This window comes from Gymnogyps californianus, unplaced genomic scaffold, assembly GCF_018139145.2.
Source record: "Gymnogyps californianus isolate 813 unplaced genomic scaffold, ASM1813914v2 HiC_scaffold_59, whole genome shotgun sequence".
Taxonomy (NCBI): Eukaryota; Metazoa; Chordata; class Aves; order Accipitriformes; family Cathartidae; genus Gymnogyps; species Gymnogyps californianus.
Window position 1 is genome coordinate 118,777 of NW_026114452.1, and position 19,152 is coordinate 137,928.

General features: G+C 51.3%; 1 long non-coding RNA gene across 1 annotated transcript; it reads left to right on the forward strand.

The window, feature by feature from the left end:
- Window positions 1-8,087: 8,087 nt before the first annotated feature.
- LOC127029008 (uncharacterized) lies at window positions 8,088-15,407 on the forward strand. Its single transcript, XR_007768113.1, has 3 exons — window positions 8,088-8,193; window positions 9,187-9,301; window positions 15,155-15,407. It is a non-coding gene; the product is annotated as an uncharacterized LOC127029008 (long non-coding RNA).
- Window positions 15,408-19,152: the final 3,745 nt, after the last annotated feature.

Consider the following 19,152-nt stretch of genomic DNA (forward strand, 5'->3'; position numbering starts at 1 on the left):
CATCAGGGTTTGTTTTTTTGGGAGCTGTTCACCTCTTTTTTTCTTTTTGTACCTCTCCGGCATGGGTTTTTTGGGAGCAGTCCCTGTGGGACACTTTTGGAGCTCTCCACAGTGGTGCTTTTTGGAAGCTCTCCGCCCTGGGCTTTTTAAGGCTCTCCACCTGGGCTTTTTGAAGCGCTTCACCATTTTTTTTTTGGGAGCGCTGAGAGGATCGATTTCTTTCTGGAAGTCTACACACCTGGATTTTTTGGATTACTTCAGCGCGTGCCCGAGGAGTCTTCACCACGTTGCCCCGGAGGAGTGCTTCACGCACAGCCTTGGAGGAGTCCTTCTCCGCTCAGCCTTTGAGGAGTGCATCAACTACCCACCTTGGAGGAGTGCATCACCTGGCAGAGCTCGTGGATTACATCGGGTTTTTTTTTTGGCAGTGTTCAGCACTGTTTTTTTCGTACCTCTCCAGCATGGGTTTTTTGGGAGCTGTGCACCCCGGGAATCTTTTGGAGCTCTCCACACTGGTGCTTTCTGGAAGCTCTCCACCCTGTGGCTTTTTAAGAGCTCTCCACCTTCGGGCTTTTTGAGAGCTCTCCCCATTTTCCTTTTTTGGAGCCCTTGCGGGATTGTTTTTTTCCTGGAATTCTACCGCCGCTGGAATGTTTGGATTACTCACTGCGCGTCCTGGAGGAGTGCTTCCTTACGCTGCCCCGGAGGAGTGCTTCAGCGCACAGCCTTGGAGGAGTCCTTCTCCGCTCAGCCTTTGAGGAGTGCATCAACTACCCACCTTGGAGGAGTGCATCACCTGGCAGAGCTCGCGGATTACATCAGGGTTTGTTTTTTTGGGAGCTGTTCACCTCTTTTTTTCTTTTTGTACCTCTCCGGCATGGGTTTTTTGGGAGCAGTCCCCTGTGGGACACTTTTGGAGCTCTCCACAGTGGTGCTTTTTGGAAGCTCTCCACCCTGGGCTTTTTAAGGCTCTCCACCTTGGGCTTTTTGAAGCGCTTCCCATTTTCTTTTTGGGAGCCCTGAGGGATTGTTTTTTCTGGAATTCTACCACGCTGGAATGTTTGGATTACTCACTGCGCGTCCCGGAGGAGTGCTTCCCACGCTGCCCCGGAGGAGTGCTTCAGCTGCACAGCCTTGGAGGAGTCCTTCTCCGCTCAGCCTTTGAGGAGTGCATCAACTACCCACCTTGGAGGAGTGCATCACCTGGCAGAGCTCGTGGAGTACATCCGGGTTTTTTTTTTTGGCAGGTGTTCAGCACTGTTTTTTTCGTACCTCTCCAGCATGGGTTTTTTTGGGAGCTGTGCACCCCGGGAATCTTTTGGAGCTCTCCACAGTGGTGCTTTCTGGAAGCTCTCCACCCTGTGGCTTTTTAAGAGCTCTCCACCTTCGGGCTTTTTGAGAGCTCTCCCCATTTTCCTTTTTTGGAGCCCTTGCGGGATTGTTTTTTTCCTGGAATTCTACGCCGCTGGAATGTTTGGATTACTCACTGCGCGTCCTGGAGGAGTGCTTCCTTACGCTGCCCCGGAGGAGTGCTTCAGCGCACAGCCTTGGAGGAGTCCTTCTCGCTCAGCCTTTGAGGAGTGCATCAACTACCCACCTTGGAGGAGTGCATCACCTGGCAGAGCTCGCGGATTACATCAGGGTTTGGTTTTTTGGGAGCTGTTCACCACTTTTTCTTTTTCTACCTCTTCACCTGAGAGCTTTTTGAGAGCTCTCCACCTTAGGGCTTTTTGAAGCACTTCATCTTTTTTTTTTTTTTTTTTTTTTTTTTTTTAGGAGCCCTGCAGGATTGTTTTTTCCCTGGAATTCTACCACAGCTGGAATGTTTGGATTGTTCACTGCGCGTCCTCGGAGGAGCACTTCCTCACGCTGCCCAGGAGGAGTGCGTCACTGCGTGAGCTTGGAGGTGTGCTTCAGCGCACAGCCTTGGAGGAGTCCTTCTCCGCTCATCCTTTGAGGAGTGCATCAACTACCCACCTTGGAGGAGTTCATCACCTCGCAGAGCTCGTGGATTACATCAGGGCTTGGTTTTTTGGGAGATGTTCACCAATTTTTTTATTTCGTACCACTGCAGTGCAGGGCTTTTTGGGAGCACTCCACCCCTGGACATTTTTAGAGCTCTCCACACTGATGCTTTTTGGAAGCTCTCCGCCCTGCGGCTTTTTAAGGGCTCTCCACCTTAGGGCCTTTTGAAGAGCTTCACCATTTTTTTTTTTGGCAAGCCCTTAAAGGATAGATTTCTTTTTGGAACACCTGGATTTTTTGGATTGCTTCAGCGCGGTGCCCCAGAGGAGTGCTTTCTGATGAAAAGACACTGCTACAGCTTGAATATTGGACCATTATCTTTACAATGAATTGCCAGGGAACCAACTCCAGGCTGAGAATAAATGATGACTTTATTTCACAAATAGTGTCTCAGTGGTGAATAGAGTGACCTGAACCTTTTGCTGACAACTGACAAGAAAAACATATAATGAATATGTTCTTTATATAAATTCTTTTGAATACTTTTCCTTCATCTGTGCAAGCAGATGAGCTTGCACATCTGTGCAAGTAGAGAGACAGTTCATCTGCACAGCTGAGGCAGGGATTTTTTTGGACATGTGCTAGATTTCTGTACGGCATTCGTGACCCCAGAGTTTGTGTAGCTGGTACAGGTTTGAAAAGGGTCTCATTGTAGGTGGATGACAGCTAGCTTGAGAATGGCTGGCAAACACTGCCTTTCATCTTAAACTATGAGCATAAGAAAAAGTCTGTAGGGTTTATACTCCTCCATCTTTTGATTTTCCCTTTTCTTTCTTCTTTACTCTTCACATGGGTCTGTGACCTGTGTTGTCAGTACCCCTTGGGGTTAGGTGTTCGATCTTCTTGGTATTTCGGTTTTCATCTTTTCTTTCCTCTGTTGCTAATTTACCCAGACAGCTACCCACAGCCCCCTGAAATCAGCCTCTCGCATTTCTGTTCCCAGAGCACCCCCCATGCCTTGGCCAAGAGCTTCTGCTCTTTCCTCCCTCCAGCAGTGTGGTGGGTTGACCCTGGCTGGATGCCAGGTGCCCGCCAAAGCCACTCCATCACTCCCCTCCTAAGCTGGACAGGGGAGAGAAAATAGAACGAAAGGCTCATGGCTCGACACAAGGACAGGGAGATCACTCGGCAGTTACCGTCATGGGCGAGACAGACTCGACTTGGGGAGAAAAATTAGTTGAATTTATTACCAGTCAAATCAGAGTAGGATAATGAGAAATAAAACCAAATCATAAAAAAACACCTTCCCCCCACCCCTCCCTTCTTCCCGGGCTCAACTTCACTCCCGATTTTCTCTACTTCCTCCCCCCGAGTGGCGCAGGGGGATGGGGAATGGGGGTTGCAGTCAGTTCACCCCACGTTATTTCTGCCGCTCCTTCCTCCTCAGGGGGAGGACTCCTCACGCTCTTCCCCTGCTCCAGCGTGGGGTCCCTCCCACGGGAGACAGTCCTCCACGAGCTTCTGCAACGTGAGTCCCTCCCACAGGCTACAGTTCTTCATGAACTGCTCCAGCATGGGTCCCTTCCACGGGGTGCAGTCCTTCAGGAACAGACTGCTCCAGCATGGGTCCCCTGCAGGGTCACAAGTCCTGCCAGCAAACCTGCTCCAGCGTGGGCTCCTCTTTCCATGGGTCCACAGGTCCTGCCAGGAGCCTGCTCCAGCATGGGCTTTCCACAGGGTCACAGCCTCCTTCGGGCAGCCCCCTGCTCCGGCGTGGGGTCCTCCACAGGCTGCAGGTGGGTATCTGCTCCACTGTAAACCCTCCGTGGGCTGCAGGGGGACAGCCTGCCTCACCAGGGTCTTCACCACGGGCTGCAGGGGAATCTCTGCTCTGGCACCTGGAGCACCTCCTCCCCCTCCTTCTTCACTGACCTTGGTGTCTGCAGAGTTGTTTCTCTCACATATTCTCACCCCTCTCTCCGGCTGCAATTGCTACTGCGCAGGAACTTCTTCCCCTTCTTAAATGTGTTATCTCAGAGGCGCTACCGCTGTCGCTGATGGGCTCGGCCTTGGCCAGCGGGGGGTCTGTCTTGGAGCCGGCTGGCATTGGCTTTATCGGACATAGGGGAAGCTGCTAGCAGCTTCTCGCAGAAGCCACCCCTATAGCCCCCCCAAAACCTTGCCACACAAACCCAATACAAGCAGGAGGGTTCACTTCATTCCTGGTAGTCCCAAAAAAGGGCAGGCTGCTTTGCCCACCTGTTTCATCCAACTTACCATAACACACCTCTTTTAACTGCTCTGTCCCCTTCTAGAAGAGCTGCTCGCTCTCTCTCTCTCTCTCTCTCTCTCTCTCTCTCTCTCTCTCTCTCGGTTCACAGCAAAAGCCAAGAGATACCATACCTGTATCTCTCGCTCTGCTCTTCACAGTTATGGACTGTGAAGTTATTGCCCTATTCTGTGAGCACAGAAATAATATAGCTCTTTATCAGCCACCTCAGATCAAGCTAAACCTTTGTCCTCTCCCTTCTGGCCTCCTCCCAGTGAATTTACGGATTCACTGCATCTTTCTCCAAGACAGAGCCAAAACGGTCTCTCCATCAGGACTGAACTCCTAAGGACAAGGATTCCTGGCCAGATGTCGGCTGGCAAAAGCTTGTGGAGTTGTAGGCTGGAGGAGACAGAGTTGTAGTAGTTCACGCTCCTGAGACTAAGTACTTTTCTGAAATCCCTTCAAATTAGGCATTTACAAAGGCTAAGAGGAAAGCTCTGTTGTAGCCCTCAGCCTCACCTGTATCTTGTAAACATGCTTACTAACAGTGGAAACTAAAAGGCCGCGATCCTGAAGAACTAATGGAGAAGACGTTAACCTGTTCTGGAACAAGGTCTTTGGTTTGTTTTAAGAAAGAATGCCAAGCGCTTTCTTCAATGAGAAACCCAGGGAAGCCCAAGAGAAGCGAAATCCACTGTGTCTGAAATGTGTTGCATGTTCTTGCGTGTGAACTGTCAGCATGACACCATGCTGTCATGTGACACCGTGCCAAGGAGGTACGAAGGGAGGAAGAGGCTGTTACCTGCTGGTCTCTGTCCAAGGCACCTGCTGTGAGACCTGCTGCCCCAGATGAAACGTAAGAGTATTTGGTATACTGGCTTTCTCCTGTTCTCCTCGCAAGGCATCGCACCTTTGCCTTGAAGAAGTGTCTTGCAGACATGGGGGACAGGCTCCCTGCACCCCCCGTTCAGGAGAGGCTATGAAGATCTGAGGAATTTTTATTAGTTTTCTTGTCTTAGTTTTCTTGTCTTTGTCATTATTCAATAAGAGTTGCACTGACACGATGTGCTCACTCCTGCATGCAATACTGAGTTCCGTACCACCTCCCTTATGTCTTCTGCCAGCTTGCATTACAACAGAGTCACAGCGCACACTGGTGTATTTGCTCCAAACGGCACCCTCTCCCAGTTGGGAAGGGTTCTTCTGAAAATCTAATATGAAATGGTTAAGGCACCTCTCGGGATTTATTTTCAAGTCACTTGTGCTTCTGAATTGGTCTGAAAATGTTGGGGACCACGTGGGGTCCCCCAGGAGAGCAACAGGGGTCAGTTCAGGATAAGCCCAGCCTCAGGGTGCTACCCACAAGTCCTCCAAAAAAGAACCTCTTGTGTCACGAGACCATTTCTGGCCAACTTTCAGAGAGGTTTTCATGTCTGCCAGGTAGGCAGGCCAGATTTAATTACTGTGGAAAGTAAAGAGCTCAGAAACGCGTGACTTAAGTGATTCTGGAATTCACGCTAGGCGGGATTCAATCCAGCCTTTTAAATGCACAGAATGTCTACCTGCCCTTGGCACCTGCCACATCTGCAGTCCGTTCCACAGCTCAACTGCATGAGGTGTGAAGAACCACGTCCCTTTGTTTCTTTTCTATCTGCCAACTGATCATTTCCTTTAAAGCTCGCTGTTCCTTGCATTATGAGGTGCAAACTGTAACTCCTTCTTCTCCTCGTCTTCACTCATGATACCATAGATCTATTTCAAACTGCCTCTGAATTCTCCTTCCGTAACACCTCAACTGCCTTTCCTTTGCTTCATTTCAAGCCCATTCCTCCTTGTCCTGAACACGGTGCACGGGGAGAAGTCAATTCCCTTTTTCTTTGCAGCATCCTTTTAGATATTTAAAGGCCCTTACACAGCTCTCTCCTGCCTTCTCTTCCTGACCTTAACAAACAACTCCATTCACCTTATGATTAATCCTTCTTCAGAGACCATGTTTTGCAAAACCCTGATTCTTCTTAGTCGTAGTCTCCAGATGCCGTGTATCTTTCCTGAACGGTGATCCTCAGAAACGGACACTGTGTCAGCGGAGAAATAACAGGAGACGCCAGCATGACTCTGGGAGTGGTTTTCCATCAGCCGTCAGTAATTTGATCGAGACTAACCTCCATTAGCCTGCTTACAGGAACATCAGGTGAGAGGGCGTGGAGGCTTTCTGGAGTCCACATCCAGGTACCTGCCCTTGACAAGGTGTTACGCTGTCAGAGAAGGGAACTGATTTGTTGCTCCTTTCACACAGTCCCCTCTTTGTTGTCATTTTTTGTTGTGATTGCCTGAATACACGTGAACTGTTGGATAATTTCTTTCTTTGAGTATTTTTGTGGGTGGGAATGGAAATTTAACTCACTGCTGAAAATAAAGTGATTTCATGTGTAAATGAAATTAATGAATTTTCAATTGGATGTAGTTTTTCTTTGCTCCTCCTCCCTCTTTTTATCAATTCTTCACCATCCTGCTGTGACAAACCATATTGCTCTGGGGACACGGTTGAACCGCATGGGGCCAGTGGGGCTGGTGCACGTTCTTGGACCACAGACACACTTTCCTTTTCAGAAACCAGCCTGATTGCATTCAGCACGAGCATTTGTTTTCATGATTCCTGCAGCTTTTGTTGTGCCTGTCCTCGTCTGTGTTTAGCGAGGGCCACAGTTACCAAACGGGGGTCCCTCTCCCTTGGTGGTGGTCAGGCAAGAAACAAATGCCTGACCTCAGAGACGGTCATTCGTACGTCAGATGACCTCACAGTTGAGTGCCCGGCCTCACTGCTGTCCTCAGAAGGCACCTCCAGCAGTCGGGAGGAGGGGAGAGAGGTGGCTGGTGCATTTCCTGTCTTCCCGCTGGGATGCTGATGCCCTAAACCCCTCTGCCACGGAGCCAGACCTGCATCTCTCTCTCAGGCGGCTGCAAGTTTTAACCAGCCCCACCCAGCTCTTCCAGGTACAATAGCCTCGGGTTTAGCGAGATTCAGCACAAGTTACCGTTGCGCCCTCAAAAGAAGAGAACACCCATGGTTTCCACTTTGTTGTACGTCCTTTCCCAGGTTGGCAGAAGCCCTCCTGGCCACACTTCCCTACCAACCCGTGCCTGTTGTAACTACTAGCCAAACTGCCATAAAGTTACCCCGTTAAATTCAGCCCTGAGGAAAGGCCGTGCTCTTTGCGGCAACCCCTCGGACAGCTGGGGTTTGCTCCCGGGTTTTCCTCTGGGCTGTTCTACACTCGGCACTGCCAAAGGACACGTCTGTGGGGTGAAAGATCAAAAGCTGGGAAATACCAGAATGCGGAAACTTTACAGAGGTGTTTCTGGAGGAACTGAAGATCCAGTTCTGCAAGAAGCTGAAGCAAACCCTGCACGTCAGGGGGAGGGTTTTAAGTAGTATTTAAGTAGGTGAGGGGCTGTCGGGGCTGGGTGGGGCTGCGCAGGGATTCCCTGCACTGGGCTTGCCTTCCCTGCCCGTCCCATCCCTGCCTTGCCCTGCCCTGTCAGGCTTTGCCCCCGGGGCCGGTCCCTGGGGCAGGCTCTGCCTTGGTCGCCGCTTTCTCTCCCCTCTCCCTGCTCCTACCGGAGCTGCAGATGGGCGCTGCCTGGTGGGAAGCCCAGCCGGGCTGCTCTCGCCTCTGGCCGGGGCTGCTGCCGCCCCCCTTCCCCCGGGGCTCCCTCCCCTCCCCTCCCTCCCCTCCCCTCCCCTGCCCTCCCCTCTCCCCGGTGGCGGGCGCACGCGCGGCTTCGGGAAGCTTCGGGCGGTAACGGCCGGCGCGAGAGGAGGGGGGGCGTTGAAGGCAACGGCCGCCGCCGCGGGGCGCTGCGTGTGGAGCTGCCGGCGGGCCGGAGCGGCGCAGCCCTGAGGAGGAGGGCGTTTTCGGGGAGGACGGCCAGGGGAGCGGAGACATTGCCCCGAGGTATTGGCGAGGGGAGAAAGCCGCTTTCCTCCGGGAAGCAGGTGGCGGGCAGCCTGCCTAGAGGTCCGGAGCCGGTGCCCGGCCCTGCCGTGAGGAGCCGGTGCTGCAGCAGGCACCGAGTGTGCTCCAGGCTGTGGAACATGGGTGTCACACTGCGTGTTTGAAGCCGGAGGTCCCAGCAGTTCAGAGGCTGAGCACTGGAGTCGGAGGCTGGGGACCTCAGGTGCTGCCTCTTTCCACCTCAACAGAGATCATTAAATACGCCCCCCCCATCCCCCCCCCCCCCCCCCCCCGCCTTGGCATTGGGAAGCTAATAGAGTTGGTTATGGTTGTAGTATTGCCACAAGGGGCAGGTAAGAAGGTTCATAAATGCAAGCACGCTCAAAACCTTTCCTTCAGACAGAATTATTTGCGTGGAACAAACGAAGCCTGGCCCAGGCACTGAGCTACAGCTGGGGGGGTGGGGGGGCAGAAAGCGGCCAAGGGCTTTGTGCTCGGGGAGCTCCAGTCGTCCTGTGCTGGACGTGGGGAGAAGGGTCCTGGCTTGGGAAATACGTACGTCTACATATCTATGTATGGGAAATATGATGTCCGGTCAGGTACATCACCCCTGAGCCAAGCAGGAGCTGCCTGAGCAGGCTTCATGCTGGCGCTGCCCAGCTTTGCGGTGCTTGACTGAAAAGGTGGAGTGCTCTTTTCAGAGCAGTGTTGCAAATGTGCCTTTGCTGGTGGTGTGAGTGCCTGTTGCTCTTCCATCCCTGCTGCTCACGAGGGGAGGAGGGGACTTGCTTTCAGAGAGGCCCCCCTGCCCTCATGCTTGTGAAAGTCTTGTCGAGTCTAGTCTAAAGTGCGCTGGCTTGCACATTGCTTTCCCTGCTGAGTACCCACTTGCAGAATTGGCTGCATTCTGGTGTTTGGCAGCCCCAAAATGAGTCTCTCTGCTTTTATTGTTCTTCTATGTCGCAGTGTAGTAATGCTGCTTGTCTCTTGCAGCATCTTCTGACAAGCTTGAAACTAAGTTGAGGAGACTAGAGCGGACTGGTGACCAAGTCGGCTTCTCTGCGATCCACAGCGGGGACCCGTTCTTAGATGACTTTCAGGCTTGATGGTAAGAGACTCAAGTTGCAAAGAAAGAGTATTCTGGAGGTGAAAAGTTGAACGGAAGCAAAACGTGGTAGAAACGAGTACCTCGCTTAGTTGGCACCTAGTCCAGATTTCACAAGCTAGTGTAGCAGTAGCTTGTGTTCACGCTTAGTGATGGTGCAGGATGCTTTGACCTGACTGAAAGCCAAGTGTAGCCTGTGCTCCCTTCTCCTAGCTTTTCCTATATAGGCATCCTCCAAGTACCGGTACCTCCACCTTCTGTCTGTCTGTCTGTCTGTCTGACAGGTCTCTTTGCACCCAGCCGCACGAAATGGGGCCATTTAGCAGCAGCACCTCGGATTATTGTAGAATAGCCTTTGCTTTGAAATGCATTACTTCTTGCTAGGAAGTGGGAAACGGCCAAGGCCAAAATACCTTCCACTTGACGCATTTTATAAAAATTCATCTTTGTTCTTAGATCAGCCTCTTCTGTCCGAGGCTTACTGCATTCCTGAAGGGCAGTCTCCTTGGTTCCTTCCTCTCTGCCTTCCCAAGGTGAATTCACTTGGTAGGGGGGAGGGATTCCCCTTTCTGCTTGGTACATACAGTGTCCTGTCTGGTGCTTGTGGTAGCATCTTGCATTTGGGAACAGCAAGCGAGGAACATTTGTTCCCTGTGGGGAGGCCAGTAGCAAGGTTTGCAGTTGTTGTGGACCCTCGCAGAGCAATATCGCACCCGAGTCATCCTGAGATAGCTGTCCCGGGTAAACATGCTTTCCCTTTGCTGTAGGTGGCGCTCTGTGCTTGAAGCGTAGTCCTACTCGCCGTTATATTTAAATGGGCATGTTTTTGTGAATGCTGTTTCTATCAAAGCACTGATACTTTATAAGTCTGTAAACATTGATATCTGTATGTAGATTTCTATAAAATATATGCAAAGACTTTTCTATTTAGCCCGGAAGGGGGATGTCTCTGTATCAGATACTGCGCAAGAGTCTGACCAGTTCATTGAGTTCCTGGGTGCCCTCCACAACAGAATGAAAGCCAGTTTAGCTGAATGTGATTCCTTTTTCCTCCTGGGGGAGAGAAAGGGAGGGGGAGGAACTTGAGCTGAACATGGCCAGCTTTCCCCAGGAGGAGCTGTCCTGTGTCTTCTCACGTGCCTGCCAGCCCTGTGCTTTCTAGAACTGTTTTACTTGCCCCTAACTGGCCTCAGATGGCTTCGGATGGGAAGACCTAGCCTTTAAACTTAGCCTTCCTTTCTGTTACCTGTCTGAAATGGCTTTAGTGTGCCCCAGGCTTGGCATGCTTGAGCTCTGTAGAAGTGATGGAAGGTAAGGGTTGCTGTCTCCAGCAGCTCCCCTGATGGCCTAGGAGCAAGTGTAGTGCTCTGCAAGCACTTTTGTAGAGCTCTTAACATAAGCAGTGGCCAGTGATGAACTGGGAGAATACTGGAGTGAAAGGAGAAATCTCTGGGGATTCGCAGAATGGGGTAGGGCAGGCGAGTCCTCCCGATGCCATCGGGTCGGATTTCCTGCTCAGAGCAGGTCCAGTCAGATCATGTTGCTCCAGGCTGTGTCCAGTCACGTTTGGGGTATCTCCAAGGATGGAGATTCAGCATCATCCCTAGGCAACTTGTTCCAGTGCTTGGTCGCCCTCGTGGTGAGCAAGTTTCTTTGTCTTGAGTCAGAATCTGCAACTTGTCTGTTGCCCCTTGTCTGTCCAGTGTGCCCCTCAAGAAGAGTCTGGCTTTGTTTCCTCCAGTGAGGGAGAGAAGTAGGAGTGAGAAGTGAGGCAAACAGCCCCCCAAAACACAGACCCACCCCCCCACACCCACCCCCCTGCCCGCGTACCCCCACCCCATGTAGCATCTTCTCTAGCTTTTCCCCTGTCCTTTGCCAGTAGGTTCCCTTCCTGTTGAACAGTGGCTTGCATGTCCCTTAGCCTTCCTTCTGCTTCCGGTAGCCTTCCAGAAGCCCTTCTTGTTGTCCTTCATCTCTTCCTAGTTTGCCTCCAGCTACGCTGTGGCTTTCCAAAATCCGTCCCTGCGTGCTTGCGCAATGTGTCTCTGTTCCTCCCGGGTATCCCATCTCTGCCTGCGCCTTGGGTGTTCTTCCTTTTTTGCATTTGACCTGGGTCAGGAGTTTCCTGTCCATCAGTGCTGGCCTTCTGCTACTTGGGATCAACTCTGTGTTTTGGCACGGACCCTTCTGGTGTCTGGGGAGGTGGAGGCTGTTGTCCTTGAAGTTCAAGCAGTTGCCCCGGGCCCCTTTGCCCTCCCGGCCAGTCTCCCGTTGGCTCCTGCCTAGAAGCTCTTCAGGAAGCGGCAGTCTGCTCTGCTGAAGTCCAGCATTGTGATTGTGCTGTTTTGCTCACTTCCCTCAGGTTTTTAAATTCTACAGCTGAATGGTGGCTGCAGCCAAGCGTGCCCTTGACCTTTGCATCCTTGGTCAGTTTTTTCCTTGTCTGTGGACAAGGAGTCCAGCGGAGGGTAGAGACTGGTGCCCCGTCATTCTGCTTTCCCACGTGGGGTGTGAGACGATGTTGCTCCAAGGCTGCTGTCCCCTGGACACCTCCTCGCTGCCCCCTGCCCGCTGCCTGCAGAGTCTGAGAAGCCCGTGCTGGTGTATGTGGTTGCAGGCCTTCCTCATTGGATTAGCCAACCTGCTAGCAGAGACTCTCTTGCCCGCTCAGTCAAGGAGGCCCTGTCCCTGGGCCAGCAGTCCTTGTTCCTTGTGTTCCTCAGGGAAGGGTCCTGTGGTCATAGCAGCCAAAGCCCTGACTGTGCCACCAGCCCGATGGTGCTAAACAGCAGGATGTGTTCGCTCCTATTTGAGCCTTCCTGAGGAGAATACTGCCAGGGCCCCGGGCTCTTCCCCCTGGGTGGTGCTTGATGTGATGGGGAGGAGGGCCTGATGAGCCTCATCAGCCTCCCTGGAGCATCGTGGACGTGAGCAGGCAGCGAGCTGCAAGCCACTGGAGACTTCAGGTGAGGTTGGCAAAAGGGTGCCTCTAGCTAGCTGCAAGAGGGGGGCTCTGATAACTGCCAGCCTCCTGGCAGCCTTGCCTCGCCTCACCCTTCTGCCCGTGCTCTACAAAGAGGACCTTGCCTGTGTACAGGCAGGAGCACCCCACCTTTTCGGGGTCTGTTGTACAGATGAGCAGTGTATGTTCTAAGCCTATATTCCACATACAGGCAGAAGAGCCCCGTCCTTACTACCCGTGTGCACCAAGTCTTTGCTCTGCAAAGAGAAAATCCTCACCTCCCCAGTTTGTGTGCTTCTATCGGCAGAGTGTGCCTGATGTACAGAGAGACCCCCCGCTTCAGCCCCCAGCCTCCCCAGATTTCACATGGGGGTGGGTGGAAAAGCCCTGCCTCACCTGGCCCGTCTCTGCTCTGTAACCAGCCTACATTCTGCGTCCTGACAGGAAGGTGGTGTGCGGTGCTCTCCATATCTGTTCTCCATACAGCCATTTTATAGTCTGTATGGTGAGAGAAAGGTGTTGCCCCACCTCACCCTTCTGTTGTTTTCTGTTCTCTGTACAGCCAGTGTACCCCGTATAAGCAGACCAAAAAGGCCTGCCTTGGTGCTATCTTGGTGCTATGACTCGATGGAAGAGACCTGCTTTGCCTGCATACAGTCTATCTACAGATGAAATATAGTCTATATCCAGAGACAAAAGCCTCACCGTCTCTTTTCTGATAGGCAGAGTATATCCTGGTATACGCTACATACTGAGAAAGCAAGCCTGGCTTTGCCTGTCTGTGTGTAGTCTTGAGGAAGACAGTATGTAGTCTGTAAGGGACAGAAAAGCTTCCCCTTGTTGTTGGCGTGTTGTGTGTACGCAGATGGTAGATCCTAGCTGTAGAGGTAGGTGAGGCACTGCTTTTCTATGGATGTGTTTTATATTTAGCCCGTATATTCTCTGTGCAGACAGAAAAGCCTCTTGTCACCTTGCCTGCCTTTATTCCGCGTATGCATAGGCTGTATTCTAAAGAAAAGACTGAAAAGCCTTCCTCTCCTATTGCATATATTCTACAGAGGTAAACCAAATCCTCTCTTCAGCCCTGTGTGTATTTGGTAGCTAGGATCTCTTGCGTGTACAGACAGAAAAGCATGACTGGTCTTCTCTAGTCTTCTATGGGAAGAGGCTATCTTCTCTAAGCAGAGAAGACCTGCCTCATCTCTTTGTATCTACTCTACATACAGATAGTACATATTCTCTATAATGGCAATACGTGAGCTCTGTACAGACAGAAAAACCATGCCTTGCCTCTCTTTCTGTGTAAGCCTGCGTGTAAAGTATGTGTATCCATGTGCATGTGTTCCAAGTCAGGACAGCATACGCACCACACCCAGAGAGAAATGCCCTTTCTCCCTTGGCCTTGACAATGTCTGTGTTCCACGTAGAGACGGTACCTATTCAACATAAAGACATCGACATTCATATTCAGCATAAAGACGTAAAGCGTAACTTCCCCTCACCTGTCTGTCCGTTTTGTGTAGTACATGTGCAATTGACAAATTGTATGTCTATTCTGTATGTGCTATGTATGTGTTCTGTGTAGCGAGTGCATCTACGGAGAGAAAACGGTGGTTGTGCATCCTGTGCCCGTATACTTTTTTATGCGTAGATAATGTATGTTCTGACTACAGAGAGAAAAAAACCCTCAGCGAGATGAGATCAGCTGAGGCTTCTCTTCCTGGCGATAGATTCTATAGCGTCTGTGGATGTTCTGTATAGACGGTGCGTGGGGGTGTGTGTATCTATATTCTCGAAAGACATATCTTGACATGTATCTCTATATGTCTATCCGTATCTATTCTGCTTATACTTGCTGCATGTTTTCTGTATATATTATATGCCTAGAAAGATATCTAGATGGTGTCCTAGCTGTCTATATTTTATATCCGGACAGAAATTGCCTCCCTCGGGCAATGCAGGACTTGTTCTGTCGGTAGAATATACACAACGTACAGATAATATAAATGAAATGAAGAAAGCTTCAGCTAAGCAAGGTGAGGCTTTTTTGTTTCCATGTAAAGTACATACTCTCTTGTTGATGCCCTGTTCACAGCTGCAGAAACCTCAGCCAGACTCTTTGGAGTGTAGACAGTAAACGTACTGTCGAGTTCTATTCAACATACAGATGGAAAGCGGGGACATAGTCGAAACCCTTTTGTCTGTCCTCCACGTCTCTGCTGTGTGTCTTCTAGCTTCAGCCTGGGGAGCTCAGCTGAGTCTTCTGTGCTGCCACAGATGTGGACTTTGTGCTGCTTTTGTATCTCTTGGGTAGCGGGTGAACAGCGAGGGCGAGGTGAGAGTGACAGAGGAGCAGAGGAGTGGCTCCCGGGTGAAACGGGAGCTCTCCAGGTGGTCATTTGAAGGGACTGAGGGGAATGTTTTGGGGGCCACCTTGTATCTCAGCCAGAAAGGGCCTTCTGTGAGTTGCAGGTTTCTTCAATGGCAGAGAAATGGGTTGTGCCCCTGCGCAGGTGCCACCTGTGAAGGATGAAAGCTCTCCAGGAAGCATTAAGAGGAGTTGACTGCAGAGCTGACTAATCCCTGTGCAATAAATAGCAGGGGTCTGGGAAGAGGTGGAGCATTTGTGTCCCCATGAGGTGTACTCTGGCTACACGCAGGCAGCATTTCTGTTGTGGGAATGTGCAGCGTGGTTGTTTGGCACAGGAAGACGAGGGAGAAATGAGGGATTTCCCAGGAAGCCCTAGGAGATGATGAAATGGGATGCATTCAAGGACTTTCACAGGACTTGCTAGGAATGAGTGTCTCTAGGAGATTGACGGGAATGTTGTACGGTTGTTGGCTAGGAATTTGCGAACGGCAATAAAACTAACTATTCCGCTGCTGTTTTCTAGGATTGCCCACAATCTAGGATTGCCCATGTTTTGAAGCGTGTGAGGAGCGCATCACCGTACGGCCTTGGAGGAGTGCTTCGCTGCCTGGTTCTTTTGGAGCACTTCATCGTTTGGCTTTTCCAGAGTGTTTCATTGTGTGGCTTTTCTTTGGAGTGCCAAAATGCCCGGTGTAGCGAACTGGGAGTGTAGCGGAGTGCATCACCGCGTCGCCCTGGAGGAGTGCATCAGCATTTGGTATTTTGGGAGCTGTTTGCTGTTTGTTTGTTTTTGGGAGCTCTCCATCCCAGCCCTTTTTTGGAGCCTTCTGGGCCTCGGTTGTTTGGAACTCTCTACCCCAGGATTTTTGGGAGCACTCCAGCCTGGAGATTTTTTAGATCTCTCCACCGTGTTTTTTTTTCGGAGCACTTCACTGTTTGGATATTTTGGAGCTCTCCAGCGCGGGGTTTTTTGGGAGCTCTCCACCGTGGGGTTTTTTGGGAGCTCTCCACCCCGGGGCTCTTTGGAGCACTTCACCATTTTGATTTTGAGAGCCCTTTCAGGTTTGGTTTTTTTGTCTGGAATTCTACAACATCTGGCGTTTTTGGAGTGCTTCACTGCACCGCCCTGCTGGAGTGCTTCACCGCCACCCGGCCGGAGTGCTTCACCGCGTGGCCCTGGAGGAGTGCATCAGCATTTAGCTTTGTGGGAGCCGTTCACCATTTGGTTTTTTGGAGCTCTCGACCGCGGGGCTTTTTTGGAGCCTTCCATCGCCTGGGTTTTTTGGAGCACTGTACCCTGGAGCTGTTTGGGAGCGCTCCACGCCTATGCTTTTTCGGACCTCTCCACCCTGGGGCTTTTTCAAAGCGTTTGACCAGTTGGGTATTTTGAGAGCTTCACCCCGGTGCTTTTTTGGAGGTGTCCACCCTAGAGATTTTTAGGGCTGCTTCCCCCTGGGGGGTTTTGTCAGCTCTCCACCTGGGTGCTTTTTTGGAGGTCTGCAGCCTGGGGCTTTTTGGAGAGCTTCACCATATTATTTTTTTGAGGGAGACCTTGGAGGCCTTGCGGCCTTGGAGGACTGCATGACTGCATGTCCCTTGAGGAGCGGATCAGCATCTGGCTTTTTGGGAGCCGTCACTGTTTGTTTTTTGGGAGCTCTTCACCCCAGGGCATTTTTGGAGCATTCTCTCAAGTGAGCTTTTGGGGAGGTGTCTACCCTCGGGCTTTTGGGGGGCTGTCCACCCGGGGCTTTTTGGGAGCTCTCCACCCAAGGGCTTTTTGGAGCGCTTCACCATTTTGATTTTTGAGAGCCCTCTAAGATTTGATTTTCTTATCTGGAATTCTACAATGCCTGGCACTTTTGGAGTGCTTAACCGCCTGGCCCCGGAGGAGTTCTTCACCATCCTACTCCAGAGGAGTCCTTCATCGCGCCGCCCTGGAGGAGTGCATCAACTACCCACCTTGGAGGAGTGCATCACCTGGCAGAGCTCGCGGATTACATCAGGGTTTGTTTTTTTGGGAGCTGTTCACCACTTTTTTTTTTTTCGTACCTCTCCAGTATGGGTTTTTTTGGGAGCTGTGCACCCGGGAATCTTTTGGAGCTCTCCACAGTGGTGCTTTTTGGAAGCTCTCCGCCCTGGGGCTTTTGAAGGGCTCTCCACCTTAGGGCTTTTTGAAGCGCTTCACCATTTTTTTTTTGTTGAGCTCTTAAAGGATCGATTTCTTTCTGGAAGTCTACAACACGTGGATTTTTTGATTACTTCAGCGCGGTGCCCCGAGGAGTAAATCACCACGTTGCCCGGAGGAGTGCTTCACCGCAGAGCCTTCGAGGAGTCATTCTGCTGCTGCCTTGAGGAGTGCATCAACTACCCACCTTGGAGGAGTGCATCACCTGGCAGAGCTCGCGGATTACATCAGGGTTTGTTTTTTTGGGAGCTGTTCACCACTTTTTTTTTTCGTACCTCTCCACCTGAGAGCTTTTTGAGAGCTCTCCACCTTAGGGCTTTTTGAAGCCTTCATCTTTTTTTTTTTTTTTTTTTTTTTTTTTTAGGAGCCCTTGCAGGATTGTTTTTTCCCTGGAATCTACCACAGCTGGAATGTTTGGATTGTTCACTGCGCGTCCTCGGAGGAATGCTTCCTCACGCTGCCCAGGAGGAGTGCGTCACTGCGCGAGCTTGGAGGTGTGCTTCACCGCACAGCCTTGGAGGAGTCCTTCTCCGCTCAGCCTTTGAGGAGTGCATCAACTACCCACCTTGGAGGAGTGCATCACCTGGCAGAGCTCGCGGATTACATCAGGGTTTGTTTTTTTGGGAGCTGTTCACCTCTTTTTTTCTTTTTGTACCTCTCCGGCATGGGTTTTTTTGGGAGCAGTCCCCTGTGGGACACTTTTGGAGCTCTCCACAGTGGTGCTTTTTGGAAGCTCTCCGCCCTGGGGCTTTTGAAGGGCTCTCCACCTGAGGGCTTTTTGAAGCGCTTCACCATTTTTCTTTTTGGCGAGCGCTGAGAGGATCGATTTCTTTCTGGAAGTCTACAACACGTGGATTTTTTGGATTACTTCAGCGCGGTGCCCCGAGGAGTACTTCACCACGTTGCCCCGGAGGAGTGCTTCACCGCACAGCCTTGGAGGAGTCCTTCTCCGCTCAGCCTTTGAGGAGTGCATCAACTACCCACCTTGGAGGAGTGCATCACCTGGCAGAGCTCGTGGAGTACATCAGGGTTTGTTTTTTTTGGCAGGTGTTCAGCACTGTTTTTTTCGTACCTCTCCAGCATGGGTTTTTTTGGGAGCTGTGCACCCCGGGAATCTTTTGGAGCTCTCCACACTGGTGCTTTCTGGAAGCTCTCCACCCTGTGGCTTTTTAAGAGCTCTCCACCTTCGGGCTTTTGAGAGCTCTCCCCATTTTCCTTTTTTGGAGCCCTTGCGGGATTGTTTTTTTCCTGGAATTCTACCGCCGCTGGAATGTTTGGATTACTCACTGCGCGTCCTGGGAGGAGTGCTTCCTTACGCTGCCCCGGAGGAGTGCTTCAGCGCACAGCCTTGGAGGAGTCCTTCTCCGCTCAGCCTTTGAGGAGTGCATCAACTACCCACCTTGGAGGAGTGCATCACCTGGCAGAGCTCGCGGATTACATCAGGGTTTGTTTTTTTGGGAGCTGTTCACCACTTTTTCTTTTTCGTACCTCTCCACCTGAGGCTTTTTGAGAGCTCTCCACCTTAGGGCTTTTTGAAGCACTTCATCTTGGTTTTTTTTTTTTTTTTTTAGGAGCCCCTGCAGGATTGTTTTTTCCCTGGAATTCTACCACAGCTGGAATGTTTGGATCGTTCACTGCGCGTCCTCGGAGGATGCTTCCTCACGCTGCCCAGACAGTGCGTCATGCGCGAGCTTGGAGGTGTGCTTCAGCGCACAGCCTTGGAGGAGTCCTTCTCCGCTCAGCCTTTGAGGAGTGCATCAACTACCCACCTTGGAGGAGTGCATCACCTGGCAGAGCTCGTGGAGTACATCAGGGTTTGTTTTTTTGGGAGCTGTTCACACTTTTTTTTTTTTTTTTGTACCTCTGCAGCATGGGTTTTTTTGGGAGCTGTCCCCTGGGACACTTTTGGAGCTCTCCACAGTGGTGCTTTCTGGAAGCTCTCCACCCTGTGGCTTTTTAAGAGCTCTCCACCTTCGGGGCTTTTTGAGAGCTCTCCCCATTTTCCTTTTTTGGAGCCCTTGCGGGATTGTTTTTTTCCTGGAATCTACACGCCGCTGGAATTTTGGATTACTCAGCTGCGCGTCCTGGGAGGAGTGCTTCCTTACGCTGCCCCGGAGGAGTGCTTCAGCGCACAGCCTTGGAGGAGTCCTTCTCCGCTCAGCCTTTGAGGAGTGCATCAACTACCCACCTTGGAGGAGTGCATCACCTGGCAGAGCTCGCGGATTACATCAGGGTTTGTGTTTTTTGGGGCTGTTCACCTTTTTCTTTTTCGTACCTCTACCTGAGGCTTTTTGAGAGCTCTCACCTTAGGGCTTTCAAGCATTTCATCTTTTTTT